The 17,803-nt window shown below is 37.3% G+C and overlaps 1 protein-coding gene across 2 annotated transcripts in view; it reads left to right on the top strand.

Moving 5' to 3' along the window:
- PLCL1 (phospholipase C like 1 (inactive)) overlaps positions 1–17,803 on the top strand; it is a 393,008-nt gene that overhangs the window by 327,845 nt on the left and 47,360 nt on the right. The gene's annotated exons all lie outside the window — the stretch shown is intronic.

Genomic DNA, 17,803 nt, shown 5'->3' with positions numbered 1-17,803 from the left:
GAAGAGAGACATTGGGGATAAATATCCTACACCTGAAAAGGAAGAAAAGCCCACAGAGTATATTCTGCTTATGAATGATTTTACATCTTACAAACTGTACTTCATGGTTGCTGGGGGATAAGTTTGCTTATAACCTAAATAGCATTTTTCATGAAATCAATTTTTTCATCATAATAGTAGGGACTGAAAGCTATTCAGTGAATAGGTATAGTTGCCATCTAAGAGGTGAAATTAGGATACCTGTTGCCATAGAGACAGACAGTGGAAATCACTTATTGTTCCAATTCTCTTTTAAGCTAAGAAAGAAAAATCACTCACTGAGAGGGGAGCCTGGTCCCCTGGAGCTGGGCCTGTAATAAGCAGAAAAGCACCTGGACTGTGGTCGGCCAATTTCCATTTCACATCCCCAAGCGTCCCATGGTGTTGGTACCACACCTGCTGGCCAAATAGGAACATCAGCCTTTTCTCATTTGTATTTCTAAAATGCAATTTCTAATTGCAGGTACAGCATGGTTTTCCAAAGCTTAAAATAAAAGGCTATAGTGGAAAGCAGAAATACTTCTTTTTATTTAATTTAATTTTATCTTTTGGCCGTGCCACGTGGCTTGTGGGATCTTAGTTCCCCAACCAGGGAGTGAACCTGGGCCCTCGGTAGTGAAAGCGTCGAGTCCTGACCACTGGACTGCCAGGGAATTCCCATGGAAAGCAGAAATACATCTAATGAAGTGTTCATTTATAGTTCCCTATGGAAATGATTTTTCATTTTGGTAAGGAATTAAGTGTAAATATCCCTATACGAAATGGTAAACACGGCAGATCGTGGACATAATCAAAAATACTGTTAATGTCTCAGCTGGTTATTTCTTTTCTGGGGTGCTGCAGATAAGGACCAGATACATGCCAGGATGATCTTGAAACACCATTTTTACTTTAGGATTTGCATTGTATTGCTTGGCATCTTTAGTACTCTTGGTGTATTCACGTTAGTATTTATTTTAAAGATGTCTTTTAAGATACTCTGCAGATCCAGAGTGATCATTTAAAAACGTAAATCAGATCATATCACTTTCCTGCCTCCAATGGCTTCCCATTAAAATAAAACTGAAACTCCTTACTGTGGCTTACAGGGCAAATTATGACCTAGCCTTGCCTACCTATCTCACCTGCTTCCCCATGCACTCTCTCCTGCTCACTCCACCCAGTCATGTGGGCTTTCAGACTCAGCTTGTTCCCATCTCCAGGCTATTTTACTTGCAGTTCCCTCTGCTTGGAGTGTTCTTCTCTTGCATGGATAGTTGCTTCTTATCTCTTAATTCTTAGCTCAAATGTCATATCCTCAGAGAAGCCTTCCCTAACCACTGTCTCCAATTGTCACTCTATCACATAACCCTATTTGATTTCCATTATCTTACTTGGCAGTATTGAAAATACTTGACTTTTTGTTTAATTTCTGTCCTTTTCCTTTACCCTCAATTTGAGTATACACTCCAGGAGGGCAGAGAAGCTGTCTGCCTTGTTTACTATTGTTAACTCTAGCACCTAAAGCACTGCTGACACATAGTATGTTATCAATTAATGTTAGTTGAATAAAATATAGATAGATGCATCTGTATAGTTGGTGAAAATAATGTAGTTCCCATGCTATCTTTGAATGTGCTTTATGGTAAATCTTTAATCCCCTATGTTTTTTTTTCCGGTACGTGGGCGTCTCACTGTTGTGGCCTCTCCCGTTGCGGAGCACAGGCTCCGGACGCGCAGGCTCAGCAGCCATGGCTTACGGGCCCAGCCGCTCCGTGGCATGTGGGATCTTCACGGACCGGGGCATGAACCCGTGTCCCCTGCATCAGCAGGCGGACTCTCAACCACTGCGCCACCAGGGAAGCCCTAAATCCCCTTTGTTATATCTCTATGACCCTACTCTAGTCAAATTGTTCCCTGTCTTACACGTATAGTTGGTAACCTATAGACTAAGGCAAAACTATGGAGACGGGAAAAAAGATCAGCAGCTGCAAGGGGCTGGGGGCAGGATAGGGTGAGGGAGGGATGAAGAGGTGGAGCACAGGGCATTTTTAGGCCAGTGAAACTATTCTGCATAACAATATAATACATGTCATTATGCATTACCCAAAACCCATGGAATGTACAACACAAAGAGTTAACCCTAATGTGAACTAATGAACTAATGTGAACTAATGTGAACTATGAACTTTAGCTAATAATAAAGTATCAATACTGGCTCATCAATTGTAGTAAATATACCACACTAATGCAAGATGTTAACAGTGGGGAAAACTGGGGGTGAGGTGGGGTGAGAGGGTACAAGGGAACTCGCTGTACTTTCTGTTCAACTTTTATGCAAACCTAAAACTTCTAAAACTAAAGCCTAAAAAAGACCCACAGAGACTATTAATAAAAACTTATTTAGGTGACTAAGGCAGAAGACGAATCTAGGGTTTGTTGCCTGGTGGTGGTGGGAGGGGACAGGTATTCCCAAATGAGCAGCTTGTGTGCTCGACTTAGGCTCAAGCTGCTTAAAGATTTCTCAAAAATGGTAATGAACTGTATAGATGCCATCCAAGACGAGCTGTTGTAACCACTAAAAAAAGAATACAGATTATGTTTAGAATAAAAAGCAACCTGAAATCATTTCTGAACAGACACACATGTTTGGCCTATTTCAGTATCAAAAGAAACAAATCAGGCAACCAGGTAACCTACATTTGTTGAAAGTCAACCTGAGTGCATCAGACTCTACTACTTATCATCAGGAAATAAAATGAAAATATTCTAGAAAACATTGACCTTGAGTTCATCTGCACAGATTTTTTTTTTTTTCTTCTAAATTTAGCTTTGCCCTAATGACCTGAGATGGTCCTATTCTTTACCAAACACTGGCTAATTTAATATTTGGAAATATTTCCTCTAGAGGGTTTTGGAAATTCAGTCTTAAAAGTCATCTTATACTGAAATTAAAATGATAGTATCTGTGTTGGTATGAAGGAATCAAAAGCCAAATATATCCATAATAGAGTGGATTTATTTACATGGCATAATTTCAGAAGACACCCCCCCCCATTTCGTATCTTATTTAAGACATATATTTTCTATCTGCTTACTGGTACTTGAAATTTCAAAATTATAATAAATTCCTTAGGGTTAAGACATTTAATCTCTTTAAAAATGCAAAAACATCTCTGTAAGTAGTAACACATTGGGTTATCAGTAATTTGTACCTTTGGATGGTTGTAACCTATCCTGTCCTACAGGCAGTTTTTTTACCTGGGGAAAGGAAGAGATCCTAATGACAGAGTGTTCCCCAAGTCTGGGTAAGGTGGGTGTGAAGTTGCTCAAATAATTGCAATTTTACTGAAGAGCATCCCTGTCTACAATCTCCCTCAATGCTCTGAATAGGGATGTAGCTACGTAAATGCCTGGCTGATATTTAGGGCAACAAAATCAGAGGTGACTTTCCTGATTGATATATCAAATACATGTCACAGCCAGAGGTGGGAAGTGACAGCTTCTGAAAAGCACTAAAGCAAACTGGGAACATTATTAATCAGTAACTCAAGCAAGTAGAACAGGCTCTAAACATTGAAGGTGGAATTGATGTCTCCTTCCCAGGCTAAAGACACACAGAGTAGAACTGTGGTGTTAGACTCCTTGCCACAGTGTCATTTTGGTGGCTCTGTGGTCATCAGACAGTTTTTCAGAAACTCCCCAAACCTTAATTTAGAATCAGAATGCCACTTCTAAGTGACTTGTCCCTTTATTGCCCCGCGATCGCCAGGGGAGTGGGGGGAGTGGGGCGGGGGTGGAGCTCTGGTCTCTGAAAGAGCAAGCCTCACTTCCCCACTCTGGATTTTCACGTTCTCTAAGAAAATATCCACTAATGTAGGTCATAGCGTCACTGCTAAGTCTTTTAAGGCTATGAAAGTAGTATAATTATGTTTTGCAAATAAAAGGTAAGGTTTTCTTTTTTTGTTTAGGATTAACCTTGGGGTTGTTAAAAATAAAAATTAGTTACTGAAAGAATTGCTTAGTGCTAGAGCCAGGAACAGAGATGTTTAATTTTATAAACATTTACTGAGTTTCTCCCCTGGGCAGCCGTCTGTGTTCACGCAGTGGGAAGTACAGCAGCCCCTGTGCTCCAGTAGCTTACAGTCAGGGCAGGCGACCTGGTAAGGTCCAAACCAGGCTTACACATGGATCATTGGTGATCAACTTATGTTCCTCATCATTGAACACAAGGTTGTAACGGTGGGTGATTACATTGGGAAATACATTGCAATTTCAGTAGAACACTATCAAAATTTCTTTGGCTAGGTTAGACATTTTTCCTTCTACAGTGGTGCTTTTAATGCATGGACACTGTACATTATTTTCAAAACCCATCTCTAGCCTCAGCCCTAAAATTTTACTTTAGTCACACTTCTACATTTGATTATAGGACATCACCTAGGTGTCTCAAGAACAAACTATAGAAATTTAATAGGTCAAAAACTGGGTTCATATTTTAGTTCCCTAGGTATTCATTTTTCCTTTTCTGACCCCTGCAAAAGATAACAGCAAGCCAATGGTCCTCAATTCCTCCAAGTGCTTTTCAAATGTTCTTTCTCTCTCTCTATATTAACTCCAATGAGGTCTTTTTTAAAGTTTTTGGCCGCACCCCACGGCATGTGGGATCTTAGTTCCCCGATCAGGGATCAAACCCACGCCTCCTGCATTGGAAGGCAGAGTCTTAACCACTGGACCACCAGGGAAGTCCTGAGGTCTTAAAAAAAAAAAATTATTGAAGTCTAGTTGATTTGCAATGTTGTGTTAATTTCTGCTGCACAGCAAAGTGACTCAGTTATACATACATACATACATACGTACACACACATATATATTCTTTTCCATTATGGTTTGTCACAGGATATTGAATATAGTTTCCCATGCTGTATAGTAGGACCTTGTTATTTATCCATCCAATATATAAATAGTTTGCCTTTGCTAATCCCTAACTCCCAATCCTTCCCACCCCTAGCTCCTCTCCCCCTTAGCAACCACAAGTCTGTTCTCTATATCTGTGAGTCTGGTTTTGTTTTGTAGATAGGTTCATTTGTGTCATGTTTTAGATTCCACATGTAAGTGATATCATATGGTATTTGTCTTTCTCTTTCTGACTTACTTTGTTTAGTATGATAATCTCTATGTCCATCCATGTTGCTGCAAATGGCATTATTTCATTCTTTTCTATGGCTGGGTAATATTCCATTGTGTGTATGTGTGTGTGTGTGTGTGTGTGTGTGTGTGTGTGTGTGTGTGTATGTATATGTCTTGGCTATCCTATAAGGTCTTTTTATTTACAATTCAACATCAATGAGAGCTACTGCTTCTTTCATCACCGTATTTCTCATGTGTATCCATTTCCTTACATTGATACAGCCAAGGTTCTCAACAGGCTCTCTTCTCCTCCCACCTGAATTTTTCAATAGGCTGACTAGTCCTCCATCTAGTCTCTACCTTTTTTTAATTCAACAATGGGAATAATCATCCTCAGATTCTATTTTTGATTTTTAACTAGCCTTGGAAAGCCTTCACCCACCATGCTGCCTGTTTTGCCACCCTCACCTCCAATTTCCTTCTATTTGAACCTTCTCCTTCAGTCAAGCTGATTTATTTGCCACGTACTTTTCATTCTCCATCCTTTGTATTTCTGTTCTATACCACCTCAAATGACTTCCTAGCCTTAATTCCCTCTCCATCAACCTAAGTCCAGCCTTTTGTCCTAACCGCTTGCAAAACTGACTTTAAGAAAAAACTCATTTATTGACTTTAGTCACGGCATTCAACTCATACCAACTATAAAGAATTTTAGTAGATTGTGTGCGATACAGAGATGAATAAACAGAGAGAGGTATCAGCACAAATAGCCATAGTGCAAAGCATGACAGCTCTTTCAACCAAGAGAAATGTAAGTAAAATGAGATGGGAGCATGTGTATTTGCTGCTTGTAACACAGCACTTTCTCTTTTGATGTATCATTTTGTATATGTCTTTAGGCTTTTGATTAGTCAATTCAACAAACACATTTTGCACACACGTCACTACTCTGCAAGTTGCTGGAGGAAAGAAATGGTATGAAGAAAAATTTTTGTCCTTGAGGAATGGGAAATGCTGATAGGAAGGCGAGATTTACACTTAAAAAGGGGAAGGACAGAGTCACACAGTGTTCAGACAGTGAACCAGATGATGTTTTATGTCCTGAGCTGGAGTCTAAGGACCTTGAGTCCTTATGGTGGACTTTTCACAGTGACTTGTAATATACTATACCCCCTCCCCGACTTTCACCCTGTCTCACCCAGTGCTCAGCAGAATTTTATTTGCAAATAGTTTTGAAAGAAAAATATTGTCTAAACTTTGTACATTTTTTCTTTAGATACCTGAATTTTTACTTTTCTGTTGTTCTCACCTGTCTAATTTTTCATGCAGAGTCAAGAAGTATTGCCTAACATATTTTGGTCCTCTTAAGTGTTTTAAATTAATGTGAATACTTTTGGGTAGTTAGTGTTTTAAACATAGCAATCAGAGGTGGAATAGTTACAGGGGATTGCAACTGTAAAAAATAAACCCAAAGCATTCTCTGAAGGTGACTGCTGTGCTGAATTATTTAACATTAACATAAAAGTTAAAACTTCGCTATGATATGAGCGACAGATTTTCTGAACATAAAATCAAAGCAACCTAGATAACATGAGTCAAGGGTTATTTAATCTTTTCCTCTGTTGTGTGATTTGGAGAACAGTTGATTATGTTAGCATGACTAGGAATCTAGCAAAAAGAGCCAATCAGTATCTTTTATCACTCTTGCAATGGAATCAATACACTGGCCGGTATCACAATTAAGCCAAACATAATGGTTGGATTAAAATACAGTCTCTTCTCTCAGGATGGGAAAAAATTGTCAACAGTCCCCCAATGTAGTTTTACTTATTGAAATAAGTTTAGATTGAAATTAAGTCAAAGGCACTCTCTCTCCATCATTCTCTCTCCTTATGAAGTTTGTGTGAAACTTTATATTAGTTTGCATTTTAAAAAGTACGTTGGGTTGTGTAGTCATGGAACCCGGAAAAAAAAGAAGAGCCCACTGGCATGTGCTCAACCAGAGCTGGTTATTTAAAAACAAAATGTTGTGCATTTAGTGCATTGAAATTTCTTTTACTCTTGGGTGTGACAATGTCTTGTGATACATTTTCTGTATATTGGGGGAAATGTCAGCATCTTGAGAGTTGGCAGCATTTCCACTTGGTACCAGGGTCCCAAGGACACAGAATATCACAGATGCATCAATAAGTAAGTATCTCAGGGGGGCTCCTTTGTGGAATATTGTGCACGCATCCTCAGAGTTTGCTTTGCATTCCTGAATATTCAAGTTCTTGAAACAGTTTTAGTTTAAGGCAGTGTGAGATCGTCAAATTGGCCTGAAAATTCTGGAGAAAGTTCATGAAGCTTAGTCACCTGGTAATTTTATGAATGAACTAAATTTTAATCATAGTGGGATAAAAACAAACGTTTCTAATGATTACTCAAGATATAGCTGACAACTATATTTTGGAAACAGAACAACTGGAGAAAAGAAAAGATAAAATGATCTTTTTATGCAGAAAGCTTCTCATGCAGTAGATCCTATTACTAATGTGGAGACAGAGGTCCTTTGGCCTGCTCTGTGTGAGTTTCCCTGTCCTGCTCTATTATAAATCAGGCTAGGAAAAGTGATTCAGAGCTGGTTCCAGGACAGAGAATACTTACTTCATCACATACACCAAAGGCAGTGGATTTCCAGTAAGCTTGCAAATGTTCTAACCTTATATGTGTTCCTGTTTTACCAAAAATTAGCAGTCTTATAGGATTGGCTTTGCTTAAAACCAAAAGATACCCATCTATCGAGTGCTTTTTAACCATCTGATTTAAAATGTTTAATTAAATTAAAAATTAAAGGAAATTATCTTCATTCTACTTAGCAAATGTATTTGTAACAACAATCAGATATTAAAATGTACCAAGTTTAATAAAATTCAAGTCTTATTTTAAACAATTTGAAAAGATGAGCCACTATAGAACTAAAAACTAAAACCCAGCATTTTGATTAGAAGGAAGATAGAGACAGATTAATTATTTCAGTCTTCTTAATAGGTCTAGAGCAGATTGACTTTTTCTTGACTCACATGTTCTTAAATGATTGCCTTTCCAAATTTGATAACTCCTTCCTGAAAAAACAGTGGACACAAGTAAGTACATTGCTTACTAGGTTTCATAGGAAGAATATCTATACTGGTTCATGTGTGTTGCAAGTTAGACTTGGAGGGGGAAGCAGTCATGGCAAAAATGTTTCATGTTGCTCTACTTGGTCAATTCTAATTTATAAAATGTTATCACCAACCTGCACTTGCAATAGGAATTCTACACTCTAATATAATATTAGCAGCACAGAACAGTTTATAATGTCTGCACCTCAAGAATGCCTGAGTTCTAGTCTAAACTTTTCCACTAACTGGCCATGTGGCTTAAGGTAAGTCAGTTGGGCCTGAGTTTTTTCATTTGCAAAATGGGGTGGTCCATGACAGATGGTTGTTAAGGTTACTTCTAGATATAAAGTTCTGTGGTTCTAAGAACTTAGATGTAATTCAGGATAAAATTGGCATCTATGGAAGGTTTCTGAGTCATGATTTGATGAAATCTCATATTTTCAGTACCATTAAATAGTTACATTGACTCTGCAATGATCCTAGGCAATTAGTCAAACTCCCTATTGAGTTGGGAAGACAGTTTTTTTCACACAGGTTAGACAATTTAATCTACCTTCGAGTAAAAGCATTACTGTCCCCTTCAGTAAAGTTTTTGTTTTAAATAAATGATTTTGATCTTAACTGACAACTTTACACTCCCCAGTTCAGGACACATCTAATGCTTAAAGTAATGCCAACCTTTATCTGGGTAAGTCCTCTATTCTTTTAGATTCAAAGCCGTGGCTAGGAAATAAGATGCATTAGGAGATATTCATGTGACAGAGCCAAAGAAAAGCTCTTTGTATTACTATAACAGCAAAGGCAACTGGGAACTCAGGCTGAGACATCAGATATGTAAATCAGGCTGCTGTCAGATTCTATCCACTGAGTCAATCCAGCCTTGGCTGGCTGTCTACTGACTACCCAGCTGGGGGATTATCTGAAGACATGCTTCTCACCTTCTCTCCTTGGCTTTAGCACTTTGTATGTCATTTCCGTCAGGATCTGTAGAGATCTAGGAAGGAGATGAAACTCAAATCAACCATTTTCCCTTCCTAACAACTTAGATAAATTACTTAGCTGGGGGGAAAGGTTGAAGTTGTTGCTTTAAATGTGGTTTGGAATTGTTGGTACATTTCAGCCATCCATCTTATTTGTTTTCTCTATAACTACTAAGAATTGAAAGTTGACTGCAGAAATTAGAATAAAATTATTCTTCTAAATACAATGGAAGCTGTTACCATAGAGAAGAGGATCAAATGCTCTTATGACAAAAGTTTACATGAGCAATGATTTTAAGTTCTGAGAATATTAATTATGAGGTGTTTTAAAGTTATGACTTTTGTTATTAAAGGTTTTAAAGTTATCCTCGGGGATACTCTTCTATGTTGAAGGTTAAATCACACTTGACTATCTCTTATGAAGTGATCTATTAGACAATGGGAAAAACAAACTTCTTACACTATGGGGTTAACAAATATTTACTTGAAAGATTTTGAAGATAACTTGAATCATAGTGTTTGTTCTGTGTTTTGGTCTTGAATTTATTTTGCCTCAAATAAGTAATAAAGTTTTAAAATTTATTTTCTGATACTTGAGTATTATATTTTCCATAGGTATAATCCTACTAAAAGCTGTATGTTTAGTTTTCAGTACTCAGTTTGAAAGGGAATTAAGAACATGTAAGGTGGATAGCCTCATCCACGAGAGGGCAGACAGCAGAAGCAAGAAGAACTACAATCCTGCAGCCTGAAGAACAAAAACCACATTCACAGAAAGATAGACAAGATGAAAAGGCAGAGGGCTATGTACTAGATGAAGGAACAAAATAAAACCCAAGGAAACAAACTAAGTGAAATGGAGATAGGAAATCTTCCAGAAAAAGAATTCAGAATATTGATAGTGAAGATGATCCAGGACCTCGGAAAAAAAATGGAGGCAAAGATTGAGAAGATGCAAGAAATGTTTAACAAAGATCTAGAAGAATTAAAGAACAACAAACAGAGATGAACAATACAATAACTGAAATGAAAACTACACTAGAAGGAATCAATAGCAGAATAACTGAGGCAGAAGAACGGATAAGTGACCTGGAAGACAGAATGGTGGAATTCACTGCTGCAGAACAGAATAAAGAAAAAAGAATGAAAAGAAATGAAGACAGCCTAAGAGACCTCTGGGACAATATTAAACGCAACAACATTCGCATTATAAGGGTCCCAGAAGGAGAAGAAAGAGAGAAAGGACCCGAGAAAATATTTGAAGAGATTATAGTCGAAAACTTCCCTAGCATGGGAAAGGGAATAGCCACCCAAGTCCAGGAAGCACAGAGAGTCCCATACAGGATAAACCCAAGGAGAAACACTCCGAGACATATAGTAATCAAATTGGCAAAAATTAAAGACAAAGAAAAATTATTGAAAGCAGCAAGGGAAAAATGACAAATAACATACAAGGGAACTTCCATAAGGTTAACAGTTGATTTCTCAGCAGAAACTCTACAAGCCAGAAAGCAGTGGCATGATATACTTAAAGTGATGAAAAGGAAGAACGTACAACCAAGATTACTCTACCCAGCAAGGATCTCATTCAGATTCAATGGAGAAATCAAAAGCTTTACAGACAAGCAAAAGCTAAAAGAATTCAGCACCACCAAACCATCTCTACAACAAATGCTAAAGGAACTTCTCTAAGTGGGAAACACAAGAGAAGAAAAGGACCTACAGAAACAAAGCCCCCAAAATTAAGAAAATTGTAATAGGAACATATATATCAAAAATTACCTTAAATGTGAATGGATTAAATGCTCCAACCAAAAGACACAGGCTTCCTGAATGGGTACAAAAACAAGACCTATATATATGCTGTCTACAAGAGACCCACTTCAGACCTAGGGACACATTCAGACTGAAAGTGAGGGGATGGAAAAAGATATTCCATGCAAATGGAAATCAAAAGAAAGCTGGAGTGGCAATACTCATATCAGATAAAATAGACTTTAAAGCATGTTACAAGAGACAAGGAAGGACACTATGTAATGATCAAGGGATCAATCCAAGAAGAAGATATAACAATTATAAATATATATGCACCCAACACAGGAGCACCTCAGTACATAAGACAACTGCTAACAGCTCTAAAAGAGGAAATCGACAGTAACACAATAATAGTGGGGGACTTTAACACCTCACTTACACCAATGGACAGATCATCCAGACAGAAAGTTAATAAGGAAACACAAGCTTTAAATGACACAATAGACCACATAGATTTAATTGATACTTATAGGACATTTCATCCAAAAACAGCAGATTACACTTTCTTCTCAAGTGTGCATGGAACATTCTCCAGGATAGATCACACCTTGGGTCACAAATCAAGCCTCAGTAAATTTAAGAAAATTGAAATCATGTCAAGCATCTTTTCTGACCACAACGCTATGAGATTAGAAATCAATTAAATGTAAAAAACACAAACACATGGAAGCTAAACAATACGTTACTAAATAACCAAGAGATCACTGAAGAAATCAAAGAGGAAATCAAAAAATACTTAGAGACAAATGATAATAAAAACACGACAATCCAAAACCTATGGGATGCAGCACAAGCAGTTCTAAGAGGAACGTTGATAGCAATACAATCCTACCTCAAGAAACAAGAAACATCTCAAATAAACAATATAACATTACACCTAAGGGAACTAGAGAAAGAAGAACAAAGAAAACCCAAAGTTAGCAAAAGGAAAGAAATCATAAAGATTAGAGCAGAAATAAATGAAATAGAAATAAAGAAAAGGATAACAAGGATAAATAATAGTAAAAGCTTGTTCTTTGAGAAGATAAACAAAATTGATAAACCATTAGCCAGACTCATCAATAAAAAGAGGGAGAGGACTCAAATCAATAAAATTAGAAATGAAAAAGGGGAGGTTACAACAGACACCACAGAATTACATAACATCGTAAGAGACTACTACAAGCAGCTCTATGCCAATAAAATAGACAACCTGGAAGAAATGGACAAATTCTTAGAAAGGTATAACCTTCCAAGACTGGACCAGGAAGAAACAGAAAGTATGAACAGACCAATCACAAGTAATGAAATTGAAACCATGATTAAAAATCTTCCAACAAACAAAAGTCCAGCACCAGATGGCTTCACAGGTGAATTCTATCAAACATTTAGACAAGAGCTAACACCCATCCTTCTCAAACTCTTCCAAAAATTTGCAGAGGAAGGAAAACTCCCAAACTCATTCTATGAGGCCACCATCACCCTGATACCAAAACCAGATAAAGATACTATAAAAAAAGGAAAATTACAGGCCAATATCACTGATGAATATATATGCAAAAATCCTCAGCAAAATACCAGCAAACAGAATCCAACAACACATTGAAAGGATCATACACCATGATCAAGTGGGATTTATCCTAGTGATTCAAGGATTCTTCAATATATGCAAATCAATCAATGTGATACACCATATAAACAAATTGAAGAAGAAAAACTATATGATCATCTCAATAGATGCAGAAAAAGCTTTTGACAAAATTCAACACACATTTATGATAAAAACTCTCTAGAAAGTGGGCATAGAGGGAACCTACTTCAACATAATAAAGGCCATATATGACAAACCCACAGCAAACATCATTCTCAATGGTGAAAAACTGAAATCATTTCCTCTAAGATCAGGAACAAGACAAGGATGTCCACCCTCACCACTATTATTCAACATAGTTTTGGAAGTCCTAGCCACAGCAGTCAGAGAAGAAAAAGAAATAAAAGGAATACAAACTGGAAAAGAAGAAATAAAACTGTCACTGTTCGCAGGTGACATGATATTAAACATAGAGAATCCTAAATATGCCAGCAAAAAACTACTAGAGCTAATAAATGAATTTGGTAGAGTAGCAGGATGCAAAATTAACGCACAGAAATCTCTTGCATTCCTATACACTAATGATGAATATTCTGAAAGAGAAATTAAGGAAAACCTCCCATTTACCCCTGCAACGAAAAGAATAAAATACCTAGGAATAAACCTACCTAGGGAGACAAAAGAGCTGTATGCAGAAAACTATAAGACACTGATGAAAGAAATTAAAGATGATACCAACAGATGGAGAGGTATACCATGTTCTTGGATTAGAAGAATCAATATTGTGAAAATGACTGTACTACCCAAAGCAATCTACAGGTTCAATGCAATCCCTATCAAATTACCAATGGCATTTTTTACAGAACCAGAAGAAAAAAATCCTAAAATTTCTATGGAGACACAGAAGACCCTCAATAGCCAAAGCAGTCTTGAGGGAAAAAAACGGAGCTGGAGGAATCAGACTCCCTGACTTCAGACTATACTACAAAGCTACAGTAATCAAGACAATATGGTACTGGCACAAAAACAGAAATATAGATCCATGGAACAGGATAGAAAGCCCAGAGATAAACCCATGCACCTATGGTCAACTAATCTACAACAAAGGAGACAAGGATATACAATGGAGAAAAGACAGTCTCTTGAATAAGTGGTGCTAGGATAACGGGACAGCTACATGTAAAAGAATGAAATTAAAACACTCCCTAACACCATACAGAAAAATAAACTCAAACTGGATTGGAGACCTAAATGTAAGACCGGGCACTATAAAGCTCTTAGAGGAAAGCATAGGAAGAACACTCTTTAACATAAATCACAGCGAGATCTTTTTTGATCCACCTCCTAAAGGAAATAAAAACAAATATAAACAAATTGGACCTAATGAAACTTAAAAGCTTTTGCACAGCAAAGGAAACCAAAAACAAAACGAAAAGACAACCCTCAGAATGGGAGGAAATGTTTGCAAATTAATCATCAGACAAAGGATTAATCTCCAAAATATATAAACAGCTCATGCAGCTCAATATTAAAAAAAAAAAACAAACCAATCCAAAAATGGGCAGAAGACCTAAATAGACATTTCTCCAAAGAAGACATAGAGATGGCCAAGAAGCACATGAAAAGCCACTCAACATCACTAATTATTAGAGATATGCAAATCAAAACTACAATGAGGTATCACCTCACACCAGTTAGAATGGGCATCATCAGAAAATCTACAAGCAACAAATGCTGGAGAGGGTGTGGAGAAAAGGGAACCTTCTTGCACTCTTGGTGGGAATGTAAATTGATGCAGCCACTATGGAGAACAGTATGGAGTTTCCTTAAAGAACTAACAATAAAATTACCGTATGACCCAGCAATCCCACTACTGGGCATATACCCAGAGAAAACCATAATTCAAAAAACACATGCACCCCAATGTTCATTACAGCACTATTTACAATAGCCAGGTCATGGAAGCAACCTAAATGCCCATCGACAGATGAATGAATGAAGAAGAAGTGGTACATATATACAATGGAATATTACTCAGACATAAAAAGGAACGAAATTGGGTCATTTGTAGAGACGTGGATGCATCTAGAGACTGTCATACAGAGTGAAGTAAATCAGAAAGAGAAAAACAAATATCGTATATGAGCATATATATGTGGAACCTAGAAAATGGTACAGATGAACCAGTTTGCAGAGCAGAAATTGAGACACAGATGTACAGAAGAAACGTATGGACACCAAGGGGGGAAAGCGGCGTGCGGTGGGTGTGGTCGTGGGATGAACTGGGAGACTGGGATTGACATGTATTCACTGATGTGTGTAAAATGGATGACTAATAAGAAAATAAACAAGTAAATAAACATTAAAAAAAAAAGAACATGTAAGGTTATAGAAAAATGGAGAACCTAGGAAAAAAGACTAGAGACAAAAAGAAAGATTAGATTTCAAAAAAGACAATGTTGGGTTTGAGCAGGGATCTGTTGTGTACATGTGTGGGTTAATTAATACTAGAAAAAATAAGTATCACAAAATAAGATAAGGAAAAGGTGATATCGATGGATAGATATGAAAATGGATAGATGAATCTGGGGATATAAAGTGGGGTCAACTGCTGAGTTGGCAAGAATGAGAACTGAGAATTGGCCAGGGGGTAGTCTGTGATGAGACCAAACTTTGGGGGGTCGTCAGTGGAGTCCCACAAGAGTCAAAGCAGTGAGCATGGGCTAGTGTTTTAAGGAAAGATTGATGAGGTCAACCACTTGAAGGCCAATAGAGTATTTTGTTATTGTTTTTGTTTGCTTACTTTAAGGTAGGAGATGTTGTATGGAAAAGGGAAAAAGCAAGGGAGAGGTAGAAATTGTAGATGAATAAAGAAGGGGTCATTAGGAATGGGTTCCTGAAGGGAAGAGGGAAAGGTGAGATTGGAAGTCAAGGTAGAAGAGTTAGCTTTGGCGAACAGGACACTTCCTTCTCAGGTTCTCACAAAAAGGCTGTGGCATTTTTGGATGTAGGAAGTACATTTTTGGATGTAGGAAGTACATTTTGTACTCAACACTGAGGAGATATTTAGTAAAATACTGCAAAAACAAAAAAGCTGGCCACAAATCAATAGAGTTTCTTTTCTTTTTTTTTAAATCAGATAATGGTATCATATGTTCTCCACTGAGTGCAAAACCAAGAGAAATGAATGTCAGTCAAGATATTATCAAAGGAAATTACCAATGCTATCCCTTTTTGGAGTTTTTCTTGAAAAGGACATATTTGAACCTGGCTGAAATAGATTGATTACGGTCATGGCCTCATGTTATTACTGATGGGCTGGGTCAGGTGACTTTGGAAAGCTACATTTCAGGCTCAAAAGACTGAATGTGTGAAAGCGTGGCCAGGCTAGACAAAATCAGAGGGTGCTGTTTTTTCATGAAAATAAATGGATTCCAGGAAACCGGGATTTTAATTCCAGTTTGATCACTAATTAGTTCCATTTTTTGGACAAGGATTTTAACTCTTATAAGTCTTAGTTTCCTTTTTCACAAAATTAAGGGTGTGGTCCTGACAGCTAAGATTCTCTTAGCCTTAAAAATAAAATGATTCTAAAATTGTGCAGTATATTGGCTATTTTGCTCATGGTAAAGTCACAGAATGTGTTTGTTCTTTATGAAGGTTTCCCTTGCTTGAATTTTATGAAAACATTTTGTATGCTATCTGACTAATTTGGAACATCTGATAACTTTGAAAGTATTATGAAAACTCAATTGATGCTGCATGGGTAGATGCTAAACTTAGCATCTTTCTAAACTTAGAAAAGACTAAATCAGATTCCCTTCATATTAAATCTTTCTTTGCCTGTAAGTTTCCTTCACTTGGAAGCTGCAGTAACTCAGGCAGATAACCATTTGAGAAATTATTATTCAGAAGCATTCCACTTCCTCTTGGGAGTTGGAAGAGTTAATGCAGTTAAAAAGTTTGACGCAGCTTAGACCTTCTTGGGTGCCTAGTTTTATGGTTTTAATAGTCACTTTAGCCCTCCAAATAAGTCACTTCAAACTATCATTTTAGGTAGAAAATATCAGTAATTGAAGTTTGGTTGAATTAATTATCATGTGTCATTTAATCATTTGAGTAGACTTCCCTACTAGACTATGAACTCCATGGAGATAGAAATGTGTCTGTTTTTGCTCATCCATGTATCATACCCCTTGTAGTTACTACAGTGCTTACACATAGTGCCTGCTGAGTAGATATTTGTTAAATGAATGAATGATTTGATTTTACTTCTATAGAGTTGTTAGGCACTAAATATTCATGATTCAAATATTCTTTTCCATTTGAAGATTTGTAGTCATAAACCACTTTATATTTGAAAGTGATTGTATAAAACTACAATCTTGTACAACAGCATTTAATTTTGAAGAATGTCTTACTCAAGACTTTTTATGTTCACTTTGGATTCTGCCTTGAACTCTCTTCAGATTATTGAGCCAGACAGATAAAACATGGAATAGTCAGACTAAAAGGTACAACATTTATTAGGAGTAGAAGAGTGGCTAGAAATTCAGGAAGTGTTTGCCTATTGGTGCCTTTCTTTAGTCATTTCTTCAGAAGGGCCCCAGTCCGTTGTCTTTCTGATCACAACTTCTTTACCTACTCTCATCTTCCCCCTTCTTCACATACAGATTTCTCTTTTCTTCATCTCTCCAACAGCTGTCCTATTTTCCCTACTTCACTCAGTATATTAATTACTTCTTGGTCTTTTTTCTTTCTACCCAAATGTGGAGGGCAGGGACACCATTTCAGCATTGTTGCCTACAAGCTCTGTGGAATTGCTGGTGAATATGACCCACAGTTCATTCTTGCCAGTGGAGCTGGAGCCCTTCTCAACGAAGGACCAGGACTCCACCATCTTTGCACCACTTAAATCCAATTTGCCGACTTCACTGATGTGTCCTGTAGTTCTTTACCTCATCACTAGGTGATTCCCTGTTCTGATATCTCATTGCTGTTGTTCCAGTACCACTTGCCTTGATGTTGCAGTAACTTTGGGGCGAGGGGATAAAATAAGAGGTGTTCATGAATGTGATCTGGGACTTAAAAAGAGTGTGTATGCATTTATTCAAGAGTTATTGATTTGGCACCCATGGTGTGCCAGG

The sequence above is a fragment of the Lagenorhynchus albirostris genome, chromosome 6 (genome assembly GCF_949774975.1).
Source record: "Lagenorhynchus albirostris chromosome 6, mLagAlb1.1, whole genome shotgun sequence".
NCBI classification, from domain to species: Eukaryota; Metazoa; Chordata; class Mammalia; order Artiodactyla; family Delphinidae; genus Lagenorhynchus; species Lagenorhynchus albirostris.
Note: the sequence above shows the minus strand (reverse complement) of the source record. Positions and strands in the feature narration are given on the sequence as shown.